At 38.0% G+C, this 24,067-nt stretch overlaps 1 long non-coding RNA gene across 1 annotated transcript in view; it reads left to right on the plus strand.

The window, feature by feature from the left end:
* The first annotated feature begins 1,619 nt into the window (after window positions 1–1,619).
* LOC129478968 (uncharacterized) overlaps window positions 1,620–24,067 on the plus strand; it is a 34,224-nt gene continuing 11,776 nt past the window's right edge. Inside the window, exons 1-2 of the long non-coding RNA XR_008656521.1 lie at window positions 1,620–1,800; window positions 19,008–19,276. This is a non-coding gene — a long non-coding RNA (uncharacterized lncRNA). The remainder of the gene's footprint in view (window positions 1,801–19,007; window positions 19,277–24,067) is intronic.

A 24,067-nucleotide genomic window follows, 5' to 3' on the forward strand; every position in this document is an offset into this window, starting at 1 on the left:
AATAGAATTGCTATAAGGAACTAATAATAACAGTTATTGAATAAACAAAGAAATATATTAATAAACAGTTGTTATTTTCAAATGTAACTCTCTTTTATTTTTTTTTTTCTCTCTTTAATTCAAGTAGGATAGTTTCATCTCTAAAAGAGATTTTTTAAATGGCACCCCATGGTTGGCAACAAGAGAGATAAAGGTCTGGCTCCTGGCCTCTTATATAAATTGTTGCACTGATTTTGAGAAAGTGAGTTAGCCTTTTGACACAACAGTTTTCTAATCTGTAAAATGGACACAATAATTTTATGAACTTATTTCACAGAGTTATTAGAAGAATTAAATGAGATAATAGCTGTAAGACACTTAGCATAGTATCTGGCACAGAGTAAGTACTCAAAAATTATTTTTATTTTCTTCTCCACAATTAAGAGGATTTAATGAGATAATAGCTGTAAGACACTTAGCATAGTATCTGGCACAGAGTAAGTACTCAAAAATTATTTTTATTTTCTTCTCCACAAAGCCTTCCTTACTTATGCCAAGCCTCAGTGATGCCTCTCTTTTTCTTTCTTGTTTGGATTTATTTACTTAATCAATATTAATTGAAGGTCCCATACTCATGACATATGCTTCTTTAAAGTGCTTTGAGATATATGTCTCACAATTATTCATTGTCAATATTTATTATTTATGTATTATTAGATTAGTTACATATATATCAGTGGAGAGGACCAGTGTTGCCCTTAGGAGCTTATTTTCTAGTGTGGGAAATAAGATAAAATACACAAAATAAATAAGATATATAGAATACATGATGGAGGTAAGTGCTATGGAGAAAAATAAAACAAGAGAGGGAAACAGAAAATAAATGTTGGGATAGGATTTTAATTTTAAGAAAAGGGGTCAGGTACGTCTTTGCTGAGAAAGTCTCATCTGAGTGAAGACCTGAAGGAGATGTGGAAATCAGCTGTGTAGGTTTCTGGGGAATTTCAGACAGAAGGGACAGCAGGGAGGCTAGTGTGGCCAGAGCAGAGTGGCAGGGATGGCGGTGGGGTGTAAGTGGTGAGTTCAGGGAGGGAACAGGGAGTATGGTCCTGTTAGTTGTTTTAGTTAAGGTCTTTGGATTTTACTCTGAATAAAACGAGAGGCCTTTGGAGAGCTGTCAGCTCCGGAACCACAAGTCTAACAGGTTTATTAGGATCACACTGGTGACTGAGTTAAGACCAGGCTGTATGGGGCAAATACAAAGGAAGAACCTCCAAGAAGTAACCTGGGTGAGAGAAGACAGAGTTGCAGCAGGCTGGTCACAGGGCAGATGATGAGAAATCGCTGGATCCAGGATGTACTTTGGGGGTAACACAAACCAGTTTGCCATCAGATTGGGTGTGGGGTGTAATCAAAAGAGGCTTTTTGTTCTGAGCAACGGGAAAGATGAAGTTGCCATGAACTGAGACTGGGGAGTCCATCAGAGTAGTAGGTTTAATGGAGAAAAATGGGGACTTTAATTTTGAAAATGATAAGTTTGAGACACCCAAGGAGAGATAGCAAGTATGCTCTTATATATATCAAGCTGAAGTTTGGAGAAGTGGTACAGAATAGAGGAAATTAGAGCTATTGGTATGCAGGTGGGATTTGAAGCATGAGACGGAATGAGGTCACCAAGAGAGTGAATGTATATAAAGCACAGAAGGTGTCCAAGGGCTGAGTTCTGAGATACTTCAATAGCAGAAGATGATACTGAGAAGCAGAAGAGACTGAGAAAGACTCTTTCCTGGCAGTGAAGCACCAGGAAAACCAACAGATCATGTAAGATGTCTCAGATGCCAAGTGAAGAAAGGGTTTCAAGGACAAGGTGGCAGTCAACTGTATTATATGTTGCTAATCAGTGAACCAAGATGAGAATTGATGTTTCACTTTTGTGTTTAGCAATGTGGGTGTCAATCATTATTATAATAATTAGGTTTATATATAATAACCTTGATAACAACAATTTTGGTGGAGAGTAGAGGTGAAAGTGCGATTTAAGAGTGATGAAGAGAAAATGAGTAGAAAGCTTTTTCATCAGCTCTGGGTTTTATACAAGTTACAGAACCTCAAATCCTCCCTCCCTCTGTTCCTCCCTCCCTCTGTTCCTCCCTCCCTCTGTTCCTCCCTCCTTCCATTTCTCCCTCTCCTTTCCCTTCCCTTCTCTTCCATCCTCTTCCCTTCCATCCCCTTCCTTCTTTCCTCCTTTCCTCAATCTGTAAAGCGAGATGATAATATCTTTTTTATGTACGTAAATCATGACAATATACGATATGTCATCAATAAAAATAGCCTCTTCCTGCTCTTTTAGGATCCTATGTCTTGTGTTCTCGGTGGCTGTGATAGGATTTGCACAAGTAGGTATCCATTAAATGTCCATGGATGGAGATGAATTAGGTCCTTAATTCTGCTTCTGACCCAGGTGTCTGGTTATTTGTTTGGTGCAAACAACAGAAAGTTCCTGTTAAAGTGATAGCTGAATGTTGGAGGCCACTACCAGCTTTTCAGGAAAGAAGGCTTTTGGCTCAGAATTTCATGGAGCTTCTGACTGTAAATAAAAATTGCATTGACTTCTGCTTGGAAGTGGGGATGGGAGGTCTGAGAGTAAGTGCACTCTGTCCAGGGCAGCCTCCTGCGGAAATGATTTCCAGAGCAGAGTGCCAAAGTGCTTTCGTAAATGACTCTGGCTCACCCCTTTCTCTATCTTCTGCCCTGTGTATACAACATTTATAAAAATAAACATTTGCTGGAGGCATTTGGGAGGAAGCCAAGGTGAAGCACCCAGCAAAAGAAACAGATATACCAGAGAACTCAGAACTCCCAAGAAGAATATAAGTTTTCAGAGGAGGAAACAGAGGGACTAGTGGATGTTTGGGAGGATGGTGATAGGAGAGGAATGTATGAGTTTTAGAGTTTCCATTCTGTCCACTCTTGGCTTCTCCTTTCGTGCACCATATCGTTATGAGTGAATGAGAGTGGATGAACTTCTCCACTGGACTGCATGATCCTTGAGGGAAGGAACCCTCAAATGAGTACTCATTTTTGGATTTGGGCTATTGATCTAATATGATACATTTATCAAGTACCTACTTCATGCCAGGAAGTCTGCTCCTACAACCACATTCATCATGCATTAGATGCTCCATCGTTAAATGAGCATTCATTCACCCTTACAAGTTAGTACCGCATTTGCTCTACTGGGCGCAGTGAACATGTCATCTCCTCATAAAAGCCAGTATAAACTCCCACCCTAGGCAGAATAAGGCTTTTCCTCCTGTAAACTTCATGGCTTTTCAGATTTCCCTCACTGAAAGCTCTGTAATAGAAGCTCACTGAGTGTGAGGCTTAGCTTTGCTTACCTGTATACCCCACTACCTAGAAGAGTGCCTGGCATATAGTCGTTGCTATGGTCTGAATGTTTGTGACCCCCCACCAAACAGCAAAATTCATATGTTAGAATCCAACATGATATAATAGCATTAGGAGGTGAGGCCTTTTGGGAAGTTATTATGTCCTTAGGGCTCTGCCCTCATGAATGGGATTAGTGTCCTTATAAAAAAGGTTCAAGAAAGGTATCTTGCCCCTTCCACCATGTGAGGATACAGAAAGTGCCATCTAAGACGAACAGGCCCTCACCAGACACTGAATCTGCTAATGCCTTGACCTTGGACTTCCCAGCCTCCAGAAATGTAAGCAGCAAAATCTGTTGATTATTAATTATCCAGTTTAAGCTATTAATATTTTGCCATAGCAGCCTGAAAAGATGAAATCTGTAGATATTCCATTAATATGAACAAATGATTAGTACCCAGTTCCTCATTATTTTAAAGTGAAATATTTTGATTCTGTCTCTATTACTAGGCTGTGAACACTTTGATGGGAGAGGTGGTGCTATTTTCTTCTTAATTTTTCCATTTCATGGCATAGAGAAGTGACTTAGTAAATGGTAATGGGATAAATGTATAACCAAACCTTCATTGTTTTTTATGAGTTTCTTTGAAATTATTCACTGCTCTATAAAATCTAACATGTAATTTTATTATGTAAAATGTGTATTACAAAAGAGACAGTCAAAGGCTCTTGCCGAGATAAGGGTACTGCAGGGAGTGGTGGAAGGATGTGGTATGTGTGGTACGACCCAGACTGATGCCACTAATGAGAACGTCAGAGGACGGGCCATGAAAGCTAAAGAACGAATTTCAATACATTGTGTAGTCAAGTGATAAGTAGTCCTGAATTTGGCAAGGGGTGAAGAAAGAGGTGAGAATAGGAAGACGTTTATTCAGACAAAGAAAACAGCATTTACTATAGCATATAAGTGATAAAGTGAAAGGAAAATAATAGAATTTCAGGAAAATGATAGTAATTCAAAATGGCCAAAAGGTAGATTGCAGGTGGGCAGGGGCATCCAGTGGAGAGAAGGCACAGAAGTGAGGAAGTCAGGGACCATGTCAGACAAAGCCCTGTTATTCATGAGCAGGTTAGCCTTTGCCCTCTTTCTTTCCTCAATGCTGAATCACCTATTTTCTTTCCTGATCTTCATAAACACAGAGGGGCATTAGTTAGATAGGTAATCTACTAGAAAAACTAATGAGCTGATATCAAGAGCAACTAAGTCAGTTGAAAATATCTGGAAATATCCCATTGGTAGAACTAGACCTAAATTCAAAATCTCCACCTTTTTTTTTTTTAAGACGGAATTTTACTCTTGTTGCCCAGGCTAGAGAGAAGTGGCGTGATCTTTGCTCACTGGAACCTCCATCTCCCAGGTTCAAGCGATTCTCCTGCCTCAGCCTCCCAAGTAGCTGGGAATACAGGTGCTTGCCACCAGGCCTGGCTAATTTTTTGTTTAGTAGAGACAGGGTTTCACCACTGTGGTCAGGCTGGTCTTGAACTCCTGACCTCAGGTGATCCACCCACCTCGGCCTCCCAAAGTGCTGGGATTACAGGCATGAGCCACCGTGCCTGGCCAATCTCCACACTCTTAAATCCAAATGGCAGCAGTAGGAATGGAAACTAGATAACATCTTTTATGCCAATTCTAATTAACTGGTAGTGGATGTCTGTAGTCTGTTTTCAGTCTGCGATCCAACTGTGCTCTAAAGAAATGAGAACTCAGATTGATTCACCCCGATGCCTCGGGAGGGCGAGGGGGAAGAGCAGGCAGCCCCACCTGTCATGCATCCCGCATGCCCTGCAACAGCATTGTGCAATTCTCAGTTACACCATGCAGACCTCTATTTCTCGATGAATTCTTTCTAAATGATTATGATTCTTCATTTATCCCCTTTCTTTGTTGGAACACTTCTTCACTATGACACATACCAGAGATTTTCCTAGAAATCCAGAAAACTGCTAGTGTGGGCCAGTCAGGCTAGTGATTACGAAATTCTCCAAATTCAAAAATGGTTCATTTGAATCAGCCAAACCAAAGAAAACTCTTACCACCAATTCCCTCCCACAGATTTTTCAAGCTAAAGTGAATTAGGGTTATCCAATTACACATATATTAACAGTGATTACTACCTTAAGATGACTGCATTTCATTGCCATAGGAAGCATTTTAGTTATTCAAGACTTAGATATGGAAAAATGTACGCAAGCTAAGGTGTCAACCCTCCCATAGTACGATATTGGTGATATTGGTACTTTTCTGTAGGTACTCACCATATATTTTCCTGCCATCATGATAGCACATTTCACTTAGCAGCTATTTTGTAAATATTTATTAAATGCATAAAGGAATGAATTAATTGATGCAACAAATAGATCAAATAGGTATATGAGTGAAGGCAGAAATTAATTATTCTTATCTAAGGCTAATGAAACTTTTTGAGGAGAAGAACCATGTATTTTCACCTTTGTGCTGCCTTGGAGGCTAGCATGTTATCTAATATGTAATTTTTTTTTATAAAACATATAGATTTATTGGAATATTATCACTCCTGGTAGATTATATGTCTTTATATACTTTGGACTATAGTCCATGGATATGGACTACATTCCACATGCTTTTTAAAATTCTTCACAGATTCTAGCACAGTATCTGGTGCTTAGTAAGGTTAGACCTAGCAATGTATGTTTTACGTCATCTTTGGGATTTGAATTTCTCCACAAGTGCTTCATGAATAACTTATATCACAATATTAATATTAGAACCCAGCAGAAATCATTCTTAGTTCCAATTCCAAGACAAAGCATGAGAATTTTTAACAAGCTTGTTGGGTGGTTCCGGTGAACAAAAGTTAGAGAATCATCTAAACTAAGAGCTACTTGAGGATAGAACTAGGTTTATGCATCTTTGACTTTCTTGTAATGCAGCATAATTCCCAGCTCACAGTTGGTCTTATTTATTGAATGTAGGAGCTTTCAGAGTAAGTTACCTGCTGGCTGTGATGACTGTTGATGTGGTTTGGATCTGTGTCCACCTCCCCTCCTGCCCCCCACCAAGTCTCCTGTTGAATTGTAATCCCCAATGTTGGAGGTGGGACATGGTGGGAGGTGATTGGATCTTGGGGGTAGATTTCTTATGAATGGGTTAGCACCATTCCCTTGGTGCTGTTCTCATGGTAATGAGTGAGTTCTTGTGAGTTCTGGTTGTTTAAAAGTGTGCATCTCCCCCTTCGCTCTCATGCTTCTGCTCCTGCCATGTAAGATGCCTGCTCCCTCTTTTCCTGCTGCCATGATTGGAAGCTTCCTGAGGCCTCCCCTAAAGCAGAAGCTGCTATGCTTCCTGTACAGCCTGCAGAATCATGAGCCAATTAAACCTCTTTACTTTATAAATTACCCAGTCTCAGGTATTTCTTTATCACAATGTGAGAATGGACAAATACAACTGTCAAATTGGTGATGTACTACCAAAGTAGTCAAGTTAACAGGTGATCTCAAAAGGGCAAAATTGTGTATCATAGTTGTTTTTGCCAAAGTGCTTCTGGAAGTTAGGAGAGAGTGCCTCAAATTTTGTGAAACTAGGCATTCCCAACACTGCGCATGGTCTGGGACCTTATCTAAGGAATATGCTACTAGTATTGTTGAGTTCACTAATCTCTGAACTCCACAATACCACCTACTATATTGACATTGATCACGCTCCCTGTAAACAGACTCCAAGGCTGGGATTTGTGTGTCAGAATTTCATCAAGGAGTGCTTTTGGGAGATACACCTGTGGGAGTGTGAAGGCACTAGGGCTGGGCAAAGGGAGGAGTTGGGTCTCATGCAGTCAAAACAGAGCCTTCCATCAGTCCCACTGGAATCACTGGAGCTGGGATGGCCTTCAGAGTTGTTCTACATGAGGCAAGGGGGCCATGTTTTTGTACCCCACATTGAAGAGTACTGGATATGGGCTGGCCGTGGGAAGAGGTGTGACCTAGGGTGAGGAGGCTCCCTGAAGTAGAGGGCAGTTGGTAGCTGGAGAGCTGACAGTGAACAGCAATCCCAACATCAGGGAATAGGAGCCCCTTAGTCCTGAAGAAAGGTATCTGCATGGCACTCCACTGCATCCAACATGTAAATTATCTACAGTAACCATTTCTGAAGAATTTACAGTTTGAAGATAGTACACTATGTTGCAGTAAATCATAGGATTTGGAGTCAGGAATAATGAATCTAAATCATACTGCTTCTTTTTATTAGCTGTGTAACCTCCATAAGTCACTTAAATTTTCAGAATCTCAGGCTTTTATTTCTAATAGTGGTGTTTGCCAATGTCTGGCTCCTGGAAGATGATATATACAAGCACCTCTGCCTCCTCACCCTTTCCCCTTAAAGGTTATTTGGCATTGTCTTAACATTCATTCATCTGTCAGACATGCCTTTTTTGATTTGACTAATTATATATTTGTAAAACTAAAATGACTTGGGCGTAGGTACAGTTGTATCCCTTGAGCATGTTTACTAAATTGGTACCTTTTGAAAAAAATAACTTTATTTTATTTTATTTTGAGACAGGGTCTCACTCTGTAGTCCAGGCTGAAGTGCAGTGGTGTGATCTTGGCTCACTACAACCTCCACCTTCCGGGTTCAAGCAATTCTCCTGTCTCAGCCACCCGAATAGCTGGAATTACAGGCGTGTGCCACCAGGCCTGGCTAATTTTTGTATTTTTCTGTAGAGACAGGGTTTTGCTATGTTGGCAGGCTGGTCTTGAACTCCTGATCTCCAAGTGATAGGCCCACCTCAGCCTCCCAAATTGCTAGGATTACAGACATGAACCATCAAGCCCAGCAGAAAAAAATAACTTTAAAAGGAAGTATATTGACAGGCTTTACATCATAATGTGATAAAAAAGTAATTAAAGGAAACAGTATGAAAAAAATTAACCACTTATTTAAAAAATATTTGAGTGCCTATATCCATGCTAGCCCTATTCTGTGTGCTTAGGATTTATCAGTGAACAAAGTAGATGGAAATCCTCTTTTTTCAGAGCATACCTTCTAAAAGGGAACTAAAAACAAATTTAAACAAATACACAAGTTTGTTAGAAAGTAGTCAGTATGGGGAAAACAAGGCTTTAGGGAGGATGCAAATTGCAGTTTGAAATAGAGTGATCAGAGTGAGCCTCATTGAAAAAAATGGCATTTGAATGAGTATTGTAGGTGTTATGGGAGTCAGCTTTGAAGAAGAGTATTCCGAGTAGAGATCACAGCTGGTGCAAGGATCCTGAGGCAGGAGGATGCCTGTCATATTTGAGGAATAGCAGGGAGACAGGTAGAGAAGGTAATCAAAGTGTGATGCTTTGACTATCCTAGCCTCTCCGCCAACACACAATTCAGGGCCTACTCTCCCAAAGCCATTCCTAAGCCCCTCCCTAAGCCCCTGCTCTGCTGGAGTAGCCCACGCCATGTTACGTTCGTTCCTCTTCACTTTCTAACTCCATACATGGAGCAGGAAACTACATACACCATGCAGTATTATTATTCCAGCTTTCCTCTTTTTCTATAGAAACCACAATAGTGGATTCAGTCTGGAAAACATCACCAGGATAGAATAAAAAACATACACACAAAAAAATCTAAGTTACATAGAAGCCTGGAAGTGATGTCCCCAAATTCTGTTTCAAACCCAAACCTGGAATTGACACCCCAAATAAGCTTCCACAAGATGACTCAAGGCCAGTCTTCATCTTGCTTCAGTATGTCCATGATAGCCACTAAGAGAAACTGATCTTGTATGTTTCCACAACTTGAATGTTTCATCCTGGAATGGAATTTATAAAATGGAAAGATAAAAATAATGATTTGTGGTATAAGTAACAATCCTGCCTCTCAGACGTATTCCGCCCCTGTGATCTGGATTCCATTTGGATTGAACATTTTCATAGATGTACACACACAGGGTGGTTCCCATTGCTTAAATTCATACTCATAACTCAGCCTTAGTATCCCAAAAGGATCTAGTGATGGATCTCACAGTCTTGTAGAGAAAACTGTTCAAGATTTTAATTGAAGTCCTTGACCTCCAAATCTTCTGTGATTTTATTCCTATTTGTGAAGAAGGAAAATTCTGGATCCTTTTCCCCATGTTCAGGAGAAGCTACATAATTTCAGTCTTTGAAAGCCAGAAAACCTACATATTTGCTGGTCATGATTTGGTGCATTTAATAGTGTGCAGCTCCTTCTGAAAGACCTGAATGTTGTTACATTTCTGATGAATTATCCAAAACACATTTTTGCTCTCTCTGATTTTTCCCCGGTGTCTCTAAAAACCATTTTGACAATGCTACCAAATAACTGTACTTTTTGTCAAGATGCTTAAAATTCATCAAACTCTTTTCTATCTGTAAGAAAGAATCCTGTAACTGGAACAGAATGACAAAGATTTGACACCTGGCACTTCCATGTATTAACTTTGTGATCTGAAGCCAAACACTTAAGCATTCTACACTACAGTGTCCAAGTCCGACTAAGCTACTCACAAGAAACTATACAACTATACTGTGGATTAAGCTTTGCCAGATAACTATAAAGTGATATTCAAGTGAAAGAGGCATTAAGGTCTGCTGCTGGTGGTCATGGAGGTCTCCTTGTCCCTGACGTAAAATTCTATGACATACAGAGCAGTTGCTTAAATTTTTCTAATCTTTTAAAAAAATCAAAAGCACTCGCATCTGCATTTTCTTATTCTACTCATATTATGTCTGTTTCCTTTGGGAGTTAACCCCTCTGAGTCCCAAATCTATATCTTAAAGCATCATCCTGTTTCTCACTAGGAGAATCAGTTTATGTTAATAATTAAGAACTCAGACTCCAGGGCCAGAAAGATTGCAAATTCTTTCACTCACTAGCTGCCGTGGGTAAATTTCTTCACTTCTCTAAGGCCAAGTTGTACAAAGTAAACATAATAATGGTAATTACTATATAGGATGTTGATTGTATTTAATGAAATAATGCATATAATTATTTTAGCATAGTGCCTGCTACATAGCAAGTGCTTAAAATTGATTATTATTGTTGTTGTTGCTGTTATTAATATTATTATTTAACCATAAATGTTATATAACTCTGTTTTTTAAGTTAGGCATTGCAATTTTGTCTGCCAAGAAAAATGACTTTGGGTCATTAAGGTTAAAATGTTTAACATGAATATAAGGTTATTAATATACTTTTCTCATAGGTCATCATTTCTTTAAAAAAGAAAGCCATTCTGATGCATTATTCTGATCTCTGTTAAAAGGGGTTTGGGGTGGAGGATGGTGGGGAACTGAACCATCAGGTTTAACTGAGAATCCATTGTAATTAAGGTGCTGGGCTAAGAATAGAATTGAGATATTTGGACTCTAATCAATATGTACTTAAAAGAGAGAGGCCTTTCTAGTGGAAGAGAAAAGGATATTTGACCAGCAGTTCTTCTGCTACCACGTACACTGCTCCCTCCAATTTCTCTAACGAAACACACATGTAGAAACTTCGATGTCCAGGTTGCTTTTACTAGCTATTCCCAGTTTGTCCAGCTCTCATTACAACCTGATGACTTTTTCCCTGAGAGATTAAAAAAAAAAAAAAGCTTTAAGTTTATGTAGGTACTTTGTTGCAGTACAGATCCTGATGAAATTTATGATCTTGCAGACTTCTGTTTGAATCTTAGCTCTGACATTTACATTAGCTGTGTGACCTTGAGAAGATTCTGAGCATCTCTTGACATATTTTCCTCCGATCCAATGTGATGATTAAATGAGATAATTGAATCTATCGTTTCTTGAGTGCCTATCATCCTTCTTGTCCTAGGCAAGGTGAGAAACACCAAAAAATCTTTACATGGAGTCCAACTTTAGGAGAGATGAGATATGTATGTAAATCACACTGCACTATTATTCACATAATGATGACTTAATAAATGATAGCTGTTTTATTATTGTTATTAGTATTAGCAGTAATAGTATGATCATGATTATCTGCTATTGAAGAGCACTGGGCAAGAGAAGACACATAGGTTTTCTAGGCAATAGGAGCAACCAGAGCAAATGTGTTTGGGCTGGAACCTAAGATGTAATTGGGACACTGAATGCATGTGTAAAGCTGACAAGATTTAATAATTGCAAAACTCAGGAAGTAAATGCTGAGTCTTAACCCTACCGCCACTCCCCAATACACACAGGTAAGTGCAAAACCAAAAGTAGAAGGTGAAGATTTTGATTCACCTCAAGGCAGCTCATTTTCCTGCATCCTTATAGCTAGGACTATGCCTTAATCTCTTCTCCTGAGCTAAGGGACTATGGGAGAGAAGTTCAAACTTCGAGCCTTTCTGAGGTAAGAGGGTTTAAAGAGAGCATCTCTGATTGCCCCTTGTAAGTTTTCACAGGTTTCTTTTTCTCTAGACGTGGCAGCTGATGGGGTATAGGATACAGCCTTGCTGTCCGATATAAAACAAAGGAGTACAGTGAACTAGGATGCCAGAATATCATAATGGGGCTTGGCGTGTTTGCTCAGTTCCTTCTTTGTTTTATATTTTGGAGAAACTGAGCTCAGGGAGGGGAAAACTTGGGTAAAATCATGTAGCCAGAAGGTATTAAATACTACAGCCGATAGGAACCCAGGATGTGTGGCTCAAAATTGAGCGCTGTTTGTTTGTTTGTTTGTTTGTTTGCCATATAACACAGTTGTTTGACTCCATATAGCATATTACAAAAGAGTATAACTGCAAAATGCCTTAGATATCTGAGGCCTCCCATTTTAGAGATAGGAATACTGAGTGAGGCCTGCAGAGAAAAATGGACTTGTCCAAGGTAATAGCAAATAAATTGTTGCATTTCAATTAGAATGTAAATCTCTGTACTCAAACAATATACTTTCTAGTGCCCACTCTCACACTGTTGCAAAAAAGTCATGGGCTGGAGAATTTTGGGAGCAGTCTCCACTCCTTGAGGTTTTCTGCATATAGACCAGGAGTCAGCCTTTGAAAGCCTTAAGCTTGTGGTTGGCCATGCTCCAGGTTGGCTGCATGTACCTCCCAAGTGGCAATTCCCATGAAATATCTCACAAAAACATGGTAGAAAGGAATGAGATCTTTTATTAAATCTGTTTTAGGCTTGTTGCCTGCTGGACTATCTTGGCCAGTTCAACTTCTTCTTCAATTTCTTGGCTCTTAAACATAAAGTACAGGTGCTGAGCTTCGGAGTCCAGAGGACTGACCTCAGGGTGAATGATCCTGCGGGTGCTCTTTGTAAGTAGAGCACCTATTGGCTGAGTGTTGCTGGCCAGAGCTACCTACAGAGATAAGCCATTCAGCTCCTTGGCCAGGTACTAGTGAAAGAACCACAACAAACAAGGGCATCTGGAAACATGTAATCAGAATTGGCACACTTGCAGGGGAAATGCAGTGCAGTATATTAAATTATTTCTGCAACCACAGCTCTGTATTTAAAAGGGAAAAAATAATCATACGTAATGTTTCATATTTCAGTTTTAAAAGAGGGAGGCTTGGTTTTTAACGTCAAACACAGAGTTCAGGGCAAGGCACACAGTTGGATTTGTAATTTATTTTCATGTGCTTATTTATTTATGGCTAACCAAGTTCCACAAAGAATTTGAAGCAAAGGATTTATATTTTTTTTCTTTTCCAAGTTTGTTTAGGCCAATAGTTGTCATTGAGTGGCTTATCATTGCACTAGAAATTTGGGGGACAGATAAAAGAAGACACGTCATTCTTGGCCTCAAGGTCTCAATCACAGGAAACAAAGATAGAATTATGATGATGATGATGATGTACACAATGTTATGGTTCATCAAAGTATTATCACATGTGGTAACCTAATGATCTTCTTAGATGATACTGCAAGCAAATATAACTTCCTCTAGCTTACACAAAGTACTAAATTGATATGATGTAAAGAAAGGAAGAATGGTCTACTCAGATTCACTTGGCTGATAGTTGGTAGAATCAAACCTGGATTCCTAGAATTTTAAAATTGAAAATAAAATCCTTGATTCACCAGTTCAGGCACTGAGACAGAAAAGAGGAAGAAAGGCTGAAATTGTTTAGAAAGGCTTTATGACAGACATGATATGTGACTAAGCAAGAAAGATAAGTAAGTGTTTGTTTTGGTGGAATTGAGAAAGAAAACAGCAATGCAACGAATGACTTCTCCTCCCGTCACAGAGGAAACTGACCAAGTTTAAGCACATTCCATATCTACTTGGTTTTAAATGCTTCCTGAAGCTCATCCACTTGCCTTGTTTGCTATCCAGAATAGCACCACAGGTGGTTCAAACTATCCTGACAGTTACAAAGCCCAGCTTTCACCTTTTCCTGGGTGAGGGACTAGTTTTGGTCATGGCCTCCATCAGGACCACTGCAGTTAGAGCCCGAGAAGCTCCAGTCTTGATGGGATCCATGGAGCCTCTGGCCGCATACACAGGCTGGGTGGTAAAACCCTTTTCACATTCACCTGGATGATACTTATTAGAGTCAAACCAGGAATCTACCCACCAGGAAGACTTTTGTCAATGGAAAACAGGAACAGAGAAGGACATTGATGGATACATTTCTTTTTCAATTTTTCTATCCTACCTTTATCAGGCTGTTTTGAGATGCAGCAGCCTTAAAGGACCAAACAACCAACTGTGTTTTCTTGAGAAGCTATAGCCACCTTATAATGGCTTTCCCTTAAAATATTATGTTTTCTTGTTTCTAGAACATCAAACTCTCCTTGTTTTTCTTGTTCTTTCTGCTCACACCTTAGTCTCCTTTGGAATTCTTAATATTGAAATGCCCAAGTCTTCGTCTTTGGACACTTTCTTATCTAGGGTTAATATTTTTGGGTGAAAAAGCATTCTTATTGCAGATAAATATAAAACATTTTATTTTTTAGCCCAGACCTGTTTCTTGGACTTTCAGATTTGTTTATCAAATGAACTGCCTGATCAGTATTTCTTTGTGTATGTCTAATCAGCATCCCAAACTTAACATGACTACAACCCAACCTTTTATCTTCCACATGTACAGCAAATAAACAAACTTGCTCTCTAGTAGTTTTCCCCACCTCATGAAGTGCCTGTTCTAACCTGCAGTTGCTAGAGTAACCTTTGACCTCTTTTGTTCAACATCCCCCTACCATCTCCAATCCGTTAATGAATACAGAATCAATCCACTTATCCCCCTTCCACAGCAAGATGCCATCGTATTTTGCTACATTAGCGCAGGAGCCTCCTAACTAATAATGTCTTTGCTGCTACCCAATTCCCCTAGTTTCAAGGCAGAAGACTGAGCAGCTTTTTTAGAACATAAATCAGATAACAGCTCTCCTTAGCTTAAAACTCTCTTCAATTTTGCAACTTGCTCAGACTGGAAGTCTGTCCTTAACATGGCCTACAAATCCCTCTCCAATCTGCCTCTCCATGATGTCAATAACCTTTTCCTTTCTGTCTCCACACCAACTATCTTAGACTCTTTGTCCCTCCTCCAACATGCTATGCTTGCTCTCTCCTTGGGCCTCTGCAATAGCCATTCCTCTGACTAGAGGTAAGGTACCATAAATATGTGCCTGGATCACTTCGTCACCTCTTCAGGTCATTGCTCCAAAGACAACTTCTCAAGAAAGCCCCTTCTGACCACCTTATATAATATTCCCACTGAACTCTTGTCTCCTTTTCCTGCTTTATTATTTATTTATTTATAGTGATACATATTTGATGTACATATTTTGGGAGTACATGTAATAATTTCATACCTTCATATAATCCTAATCAGGGTAATTAGGATAGCCAACACCTTAAATATTTAGCTTTTCATTATGCTAGAAACATTCAACTTATTCTCTTCTGGCTATTTTGAAATGTACAATCAAATTAATGTTAACTATAGCCACCTTATTTAATTTTTTTTGTATACGATTTCTCCCATTAAATATGTGACTCGTTTCACTTATTTATTTGATGTATTGTCTATATCTATCCTCTCATTATAGGCACCATGAGTCTTGGGCCCTCCTCTAGCCTCCTATTCCCAGCCCCTGAGACAGTATCTGGCACATGGAAGATGCCCAATAGATATTTGTTGAATGAGTGAGCACTCTGTCTCTTTGCCCTGAGTGCTCTATGATTGTCTTTCCTTTGGGATCAGTGTTTCCGATTGCTGAGGTGATGAGAAGGTTGTGGTAAAATGCCTTTATGGTCATCGCTTGCTACTCAGAGCCTCAACAGAAGTTGCATCCCCCCTAAGTGCAGGAAAACATAGCACATCCTCTGTAGCATATATGACTCTGGCCCTTAACAAAGAGCAAGAGCATTAACATGAACATAGTCCAGGCTTACAAAAGGCTGTCTCTGATCTATCAGTCCCTTCCCTCAAGCAACTTCCAGGCTTATAAGGCAGGTAAATCATTCCCAAGCAGCTGGTATAGTGTGCTGATGGCAATGACTTACAGAGTGACATTTGCACATGCAAAAGGGAAGGAACAGTATTGGAGAAAGGCTTTAAGTTTTTATTTGAGCCAAATCTTAACACGGTATTTCAATAAGCAAAAATAAAATGAAAAGGGGACATTAAAAAAATATTTACCGTGGGACCATGGGACTTGAGAGAAATGGATTCTGGAAGCTGTGGCTGAGCATCTGAATTTATTCAGGTTCTGAAGGGCAGCATTATGAGTGGACCCCAAGATCAACAAATCCTCACAGAGCCAGGCATTTGGTGACAGTTTGTGAGAATGTAACAATGCAAAATTTAGCCTGTATTGGCTGTCATTATAAAAAAAATACATATATCAAAATGTGTATTTGAGGGAAGTAAAACGTTCTGTTTGGCTTCTGTACCAGGGCTGGTTAGTGAAGAATGAATAAAGCAAGTGTTATTATTATTATTATTATTATTATAATGATAATTCATGTGGTTGCTTGTGTGGAGCAAAGAAATTCTTGTGTAAATACCATTTAATAGTAGTTGATGAATGTCTGGACTCTCATGTATCAGGTCAGCTTGCAGAGAATTTTACTTTTAATTTACTGGCTTTTGCGTTCATCCTTTCACTTTTTAAAAGTTGGGAAAGTAAATGCAATTTTAACAGGACAAGCAATTTACACTATAAAATGTATTTTGTGGTTCCATTAGTGAATTGAAGCTCTAGCATAGGCAGCTTATATGCCAATTCATTAAAATATATCTGCCCTCAAATAACAGACAAAAGGATCTAGGACTAGAAGATAATAATTTTGAACCCCTGCCTTGCTAATTGTTAGCTGTACGAACTTAGTTAGACACTCCTCCAAACCTTGATTTCCCTCTTGGTGAAACAGAAAATACTAAGGCTATTTCTAGGAAGATCCAATGAGATAAGATCTAATAATATGAAGTGTTTGCAAATTATAAATCTCAATTTGTCTAGAAAATTTGTGTTCTTATTGCAGTTATTGCTTATATATCAGTTCTTCTGTCCCTTCCTCAGTGTCCTCATTAAAAGATGCTGACAAAAATCAGTTGCATTTATATATACTATTAAACTATTTGAAAAAAATTAAGAAAATATTGTCATTTACCAATAGCATCAAAAAATAAAAGACTTTGGAAAAATTTTAACCAAGGAAATGAAAGATGTGTTCAGTGAATACTATAAGATATTGATTAAAGAAGTTGAAAAAGATACAACTAAATGGAAAGATGTTTTATGTGCATGGACTGGAATAAGTAATACTGTTAAAATATCCATACTGCCCAAAGCTAGCTGCAGATTCAATGCAATCCATATAAACATTTTAATGGCATTTTTTTCATGAAAATAGATAAAACAGTCCTAAACTTCACCTGAAACCACAAAAGACCCCGAATAGACCAAACAATCTCGAGCAAGAACAAAGCTAGAGGAATCATACACTGTGATTTCAAACTATATTACAAACCTATAGTAATTTCAAAAATATGGCATTGGCATAAAAAAAACAGACATATGGACTAATGGTACAGAATACAGGACCCAGAAATAAACCCATGCCTATCAGGTCATATCTTTGACAAAAACTCCAATAATACACAATGATGAAAGTACAGTCTTCAAATAAATGGTATTGGGAAACTGGATATCCACAAGTAAAAGAATAGAACTGAACTCTTATCTTATATCACAGGCAAAACTTAGCTAGAAATGAATTAAAGAATGTAAGACCTTAAACTGTAATGTCTACACAAAGACATAAGGGAAAAGCTCTTTGACTTAGGGAAAAATCTCTTTTGGTCTTGGCAATGATTTTTAAAAATATGACACAAAAATCACAGACACCAAAAACAAACAAATGGGACTATATTAAACTAAAAAGTTTCTGCACAGCAAATAAAACAATCAACAAAATGAAAAGACAACCCACAGAATGGGAGAAAATATTTGCAAACTATACATTTGATAAGGAACTAGTATTAAAAATACATTCAAAATTCATACAACTTAGCAAAACTCTAAGAAGAAAATAAAACAAAATAACAACATACAAGCCAATTACAAATAGGCAAAAGATTTGCACAGATATTTCTCACAAAGAGACATATGAGTGACCAATGGGTATGTTAAAAAGTGCTCAACAGCACTAATCATCAGGGAATTGCAAATAAAAATCACATTGGGATATTATTAGGTTGGCTATTATCGAAAAAAACAAGAGATAGCGTGTTGGTGGGGGTATGAAGAAAAGGGAACCCTTACACTATTAGTAAGAGTGTAATTGGCATGGCCATTAAGGTGAACAGTTTGGAAGTTTCTCAAAAAATGAATAGTAGAACCACTAAAAAATGCTCCATAAATCCCACTTATGGCTATTAATTCCATTGCAAAGGAAATGCACTTAAGATGCCAAAGAAATATCTGCACACCCACATTAATTGCAGTATTATTCACAATAGCCAAGATATGGAAACACCCAAAGTGTCTGTCAATGGATGAATGGATAAAAGAAGTGTGGCATATATACACAATGAAATATATTCAGCCAGAAAAAAAGAAGGAAACCCTGCCTTGCGACAGCAGGGATGAACATGAAGAATATTAGGCTAAGTGAAATAAACCAGATACGGAAGGACAAATTCGGCATGGTCTCACTTACATGTGGAATGTAAAAATGTCAAACTCACAGAAGCAGAGTAGAAAGGTGATTGCCAGAGGGTAGGAGGTGGGAGAAATAGGGAGATGTTCAAAATGTGCACACTTTCAGCTATAAGATGAATAACTTCTGGGGATCTCGAACATAGCATAATAATGTTGGTGACTGTAGTTAACAAGACTGTATTGTATACTTGAATTGTGCTAAGGCAGTAGATCTTATGTGTCCTCACCACACGCACACACGAAGGAAGGTGACAGATGTATAAATTAGCTTGATGTTGATGATCGTTTCACAATATACACATTTATCAAATTATCACACTGTGCACATTAAATACATACTGAGCAATATTTATTGATTGTACTTCAACAAAAAATAAGACAAAATTATATTTAAAAAAACAGACAAAAAAAACAGATATGCTGAATTTAATTAGTCTCTGGTTTTATTTCTCCTACTTCTCTTCCCAAAGGCTCAGTGTTAGTGGATTCACAAGCAACCTGTACTCCTCAAAGAAAGATGATAAGATGAAGGAGATCTCTAGAACCAGTGACTGGGGCTCTTCCTTCAGTGAAAAAAGTGGGTGTATGCAGACTCATCCATGAATCTAGATTGCAGGGATGTGACCTATGTAATGAACTTGCTACTTATTGCTCATCATCATCTTCTTCAATGACAAAAAAAGAAAATAGTAACAACGAATAAGTCTCTTGGACAAAATAAATAATGGGATTGTTACAGGTCTTTTAAAAATCTTTTATTGTAAAGTATTTCATAGATAGATAAAAGATTGGAGATTGGTACTCATAATATATGAAGAACCTTAAAAATCAATACAAATGTCAATTTAAATGAGCCAAGGTTATATATAGCCAATTGACAGAAGAGAAAACATAATGGCTTATAATGGCCTAAAAATATAAAAATATGATTTACCTCATCAGTAATAAGGGAAAAGTAAAAATGAACAATCCAAAACAGAAACAAACGTAACAACAGTGAGAGACCACTTTACATCTAACAGCTTGATAAAAATTAAAAATCTAATGTGTTCTATTGATAATTCAATAAATTCTAATTGTCTTTAGTCCTGCATATTTTAGCCACTTTAATGAACTTCCGTGGGTTTTTTTGTGTGTGTTGAAAGAGGTCAAGGAACATTATAATTCTATTGGTATAAAATATTCCATTTACTTATGAAGTCTTGTGCATTGCTTTGTAAATTTTTCACTCAATGACCAGCTTAATGCACAGTTAAATTAAAAAAAACCTTGCTGTTTCAGTCAATCTTTGTTTACCAATGATTCCCTCTTTTCCCATCTTGGCTCTGAGGTGTACTTATTCCACGTATCAGAAAAAAACTAAACATTTCCTTAATAAACATTGATTTTGTTCACATCACTTTAACCATCCAGGATTTAAGCCATTTTGAAGGGCCTTTTTTCTGCACTAAATGGGACATTGGGCTCAACGACCTTTTAGCTTCTTTCCAACTTTGCGATCATATAACTACATAGATTCCAAATGCATTTTTAGTATTTTAAACATACTATTCAAAGAAAAGTCAAAGGATTGGTGGAGAGGATTGTCAGGGTGGGCTGGGGGTATGTGGGACCCAGTGAGGGGTGGAGTTGGAGAGATCAAGTGGTACCAATTGTGGGTTGGAATTCTGTAAGCAGCCGTGGGTCACAGATGAATCTTACAGAGAGCTTAAAGAGTAGCATGTGCACAAAGTTACAGTCACACAGCATTCACTCTGGAAGGGTTGATGACATCTCTGTCTCTACATCAGGTCTGCAGCCTCTGGAGGTGGGTCCTTGTAACCACCCTCAGATTCCTCTGTAGTGTTTTTTTCCACAGTTCCCTGGGAATCTTCCCCCACAGGGCTCTCTCATGCTGTCCCAAGCTGAAATCTTCTCTCCAAGTTCTGTCTCCCTGATGTTAGAATGGGTACCACCTGCAAGCCATACCATGGGACTACTGCTCCTGCTTAGAAGAGGCTTCTGGGAAACACATTTGCCTTCCTGCACATCTGGGGGATTATGTCAGGGCCTTGGGAGGAAAGATGAAACTCTTTGAAAATGAGATTATATTTGCAGTTGTTTATCTGGCTTCCCAGAGATTGAAGAGAGATGGGATGTGTACTGAGGAGAGGAAAGATTTGCTCAGAGCCAAGAACCCTGGCCTGAGAGTCAGAAGGATTATTTAATCTTAATGAAAAAATGGGTTTAACAAAAGTGGCCAATTAATAAAGAGGCCTTTTTAATGGAAATATTTATTGAGCTCTTACTACATGCCAGGAACAGTTCTAGGGTCTGAAAATACATCAATGAAACAAGATAAGACAGGTTGCCCATTCTTGCAAGTTTAGAATCTAGTGGAAAGTAGGGAATGTGAGATAATTTTCATATTAAAATTAGGATAATTCTATTAAAGAATTCTATTATGTATTAAGATAATTCTATTAGAATTAAGATAATTTACTTAATTATCTTACTCATTACTATTTCTGGGACATTGTAAAAGCTCAGTACATGGTAGTTATTTTTAAATGCTCAGTGGCAGGTAAATCTAGAAGGTAGAACACTGTGGGTCTTGCAGTATCCTTATCATTGTCAGCACTTAATACCTATTATATTTATTGAATGACTGAATAAACGGCTCTGCCAATTGACTAGATGTGAGACTTGGAGAAAGTCACTTTCTCTCTCTGGGATGCAGATTTCTCTTATGTACAATACAGAAAGGAGAACACTGCTGATCCGTGGCTCCCAATAGCAATCCCAATTCACAATGACCCCATCCTCAGTCCGGAGAATTCATCCCGGGTCCCTCAGTCTCACTTAAAGGGCCTTACAGGAAAAACCTCCACTTATCATTTTACACTAGTCTTCGACAAGACCTCTAAGCTCAAGATGAACCAATCTAATCACCATCCTCTAAATTCTCCATGTGTTTCTGGCCCCTAGGCCTCTGCTCACAGTACTTCCTCTAAGCTTTCTGTTCTCTTCTCAATCCAGTTGACTTTTTCTTGTTATTGACGTTTCAACATCAACTGTCTTCTCCAGAGAATCACCCTTGCCATCGCTTCATTCTCACCTTGCACATTTAGGCTCCCCTCTGCTATGCTGGCAAAGCTCCCGGGGCTTAACTTTAACTTGGCATGGGTACATTTAATTGTGATTCTCTGTTTTAGTGTATTTTTTTTTTGAGATCAGAGATATTTTTATTTATTTATTTTTGTATCCTGAAAGACTCATGGTGCCTTTCACATAACAGATGCTCCATAATCTTTTTTTAAGACAGGGTCTCTCTCCATCACCCAGGCTGGAGTGCAGTGACATGAACACAGCTCACAGGGTCTGGGCAAGTTACCCAGGCTGATCTTGAAATCCTGGGCTCAAGCAATCCTTCTGCCTTGGCTTCCCAAACTGCTTGAATTACAGGTGTGAACCACTGCACCCAACCAATAAATGTTTCTTGAATTGAACTGAATTGTCCTCCATATGCCACTGGGGCAAAAATTGCCAGCCATCATTTTATAATGAGTTCATATTGATGTTGACAATTTTTTTTTTTTACAAAGTATATATTCTTGGAAGATATTTATCTACTATAACATGCGTTCCTACATTGCCCAGCTGAAGAAACAAATAGAACAAATTTCAAAGTCTTGATGTCAAAAATAATATATAATTCCATGTTAAGCTGAAATAAGATTATAGAGAAGTATCAATGCACTAAGTAGAAAGTCAATTATACTTGATATAAGTTGGTCTTAAACCTAGTTCTGCCACTTTATTTATCTCCCTTCAATCTCTTGGGAGCAATGCAATTACTAGTAGAAACAGTACTTGTTTTGGCATGAGACAAATCTGGATTCAGTTGATAAACATATATCTTTTTCTAACTCTGTGAACTTCGAAATGTAGTATATTCTTAAAGTGCAATTCTTTCATCTGTATCATGGTCTAACTAGATATAATAAGTAGGGTGTTCTTAATATTTTATGAAATAAGTAAAGAATTTAACATAGAATCTACCCTAAGTGAAATACACAATGCACATTCGTTTTTCCATTTATAAAATTAGGATCTTGGGGACAGAATGCATCTGACGATGTAGCCATGTCTATGAAAATGGTATGCCTAGTTATTGGCCATAGTTGATATTCAATATATGTCTGTTAAAATAATGAAAATGGTGACATCATAATAACTCTTTTGTTGAAAACCAGCACTACTTCCTGAAACGTATTTGAGTCAGTTAGAAGCTAGTTTTCTGATGAAGAAGAAAGTCATAAAAACAAGTAAGAAGACATAAAAAGAAGATGAAGAAAAGGGAGGAGGAACAGGAAAAGGAGGAGAAGGATGAGGGAGATGAAGAGAAGGAAGAAGAAAAAGGTGAAAAAAGAGGAGGAGGAGAGGAAGGAGGGGAAAGAGGAGAAGATAAATTCTTACAGAGAGATGAGAAAAAATGTGATATGTGTATTATTAAGAAAAAGGAAATACCATCAGTTTGAAATAATTTTTAGAGTTTTCAGCCCAGAACAGTCCTGGTAGACTTTGTCTCTACCAAAGGATACCATAAGAGGTATTGCGATGAAGTTGCATTCATCCTTATTTTACAAAGGTCTGCCAACATCTCTTAGGACCAAGTGCTCTATACTTGTGAATTTCTTGGAATTCCAGGATAGCTACAGCCTATGTTTTAGTGACCCAAGGCAGCAAAATTGCGAGGGTCTAAACTGGATTTCTTGATTTAGGATCAAAAGTCTATCTTTTAAATAGCTTGTGGAGGTTAAAAATGGCCAAGCCTTGACATCAGGGAATTACCCTTTTAAAAAATTATTATTTCTTTAGAAAGCACCACATGTCTGGATTTTTCCATCTCATTATTGGCATGACCATTTTTGCAGGCTTAGTAATGATACTCTTTTTAAACTTTAGTCATAGTAATGAGACCCTTTTAGGAGAGATCCAAAGGCTCCATATTTAGTCTTTCAACTAATGAGCTTGGGTAAAATGTTGAATTTGATATGTGCTAGAGAAACAGTTAACAATGCCGCAAAAACTAGCTTTGAGAGGCAATCAAGCTTGCTTGTGTATTGGCCTTATAATCAGGAGGTATACATGTAAACAAGTTAGGCCTTTGCCTTTTCTTGACTATTTGGTTTAATAATTTCATATGCCTTTTTCTTTGCTTGATATCCTTTTAATTCACTTTACATTTTTATATGTTATGACATTAAAAAGGAAAATGTCAAAATGAAATATAGATGCCTTTAGGCACTTTTTCTTTTCTTTTTTCCTTGTCTCTGATTGTAAGGAAGGAGCTTCAATGTGGTAATATACAAAATAAGTAAAGTTCTAAAAACAGTATAAAACACCTATATACCACCAACTGGAAATGTGTGTGAGTGTGCATGTACACACTCACACACACACACAATAACACACACACACAAATATGATCTATATGTCTCTTTCTAGTTTTTAGTCTGAACTTTTTATTTTTCATCTTTATATACTA

The sequence above is a fragment of the Symphalangus syndactylus genome, chromosome 3 (assembly GCF_028878055.3).
Source record: "Symphalangus syndactylus isolate Jambi chromosome 3, NHGRI_mSymSyn1-v2.1_pri, whole genome shotgun sequence".
In the NCBI taxonomy this organism is placed as follows: domain Eukaryota; kingdom Metazoa; phylum Chordata; class Mammalia; order Primates; family Hylobatidae; genus Symphalangus; species Symphalangus syndactylus.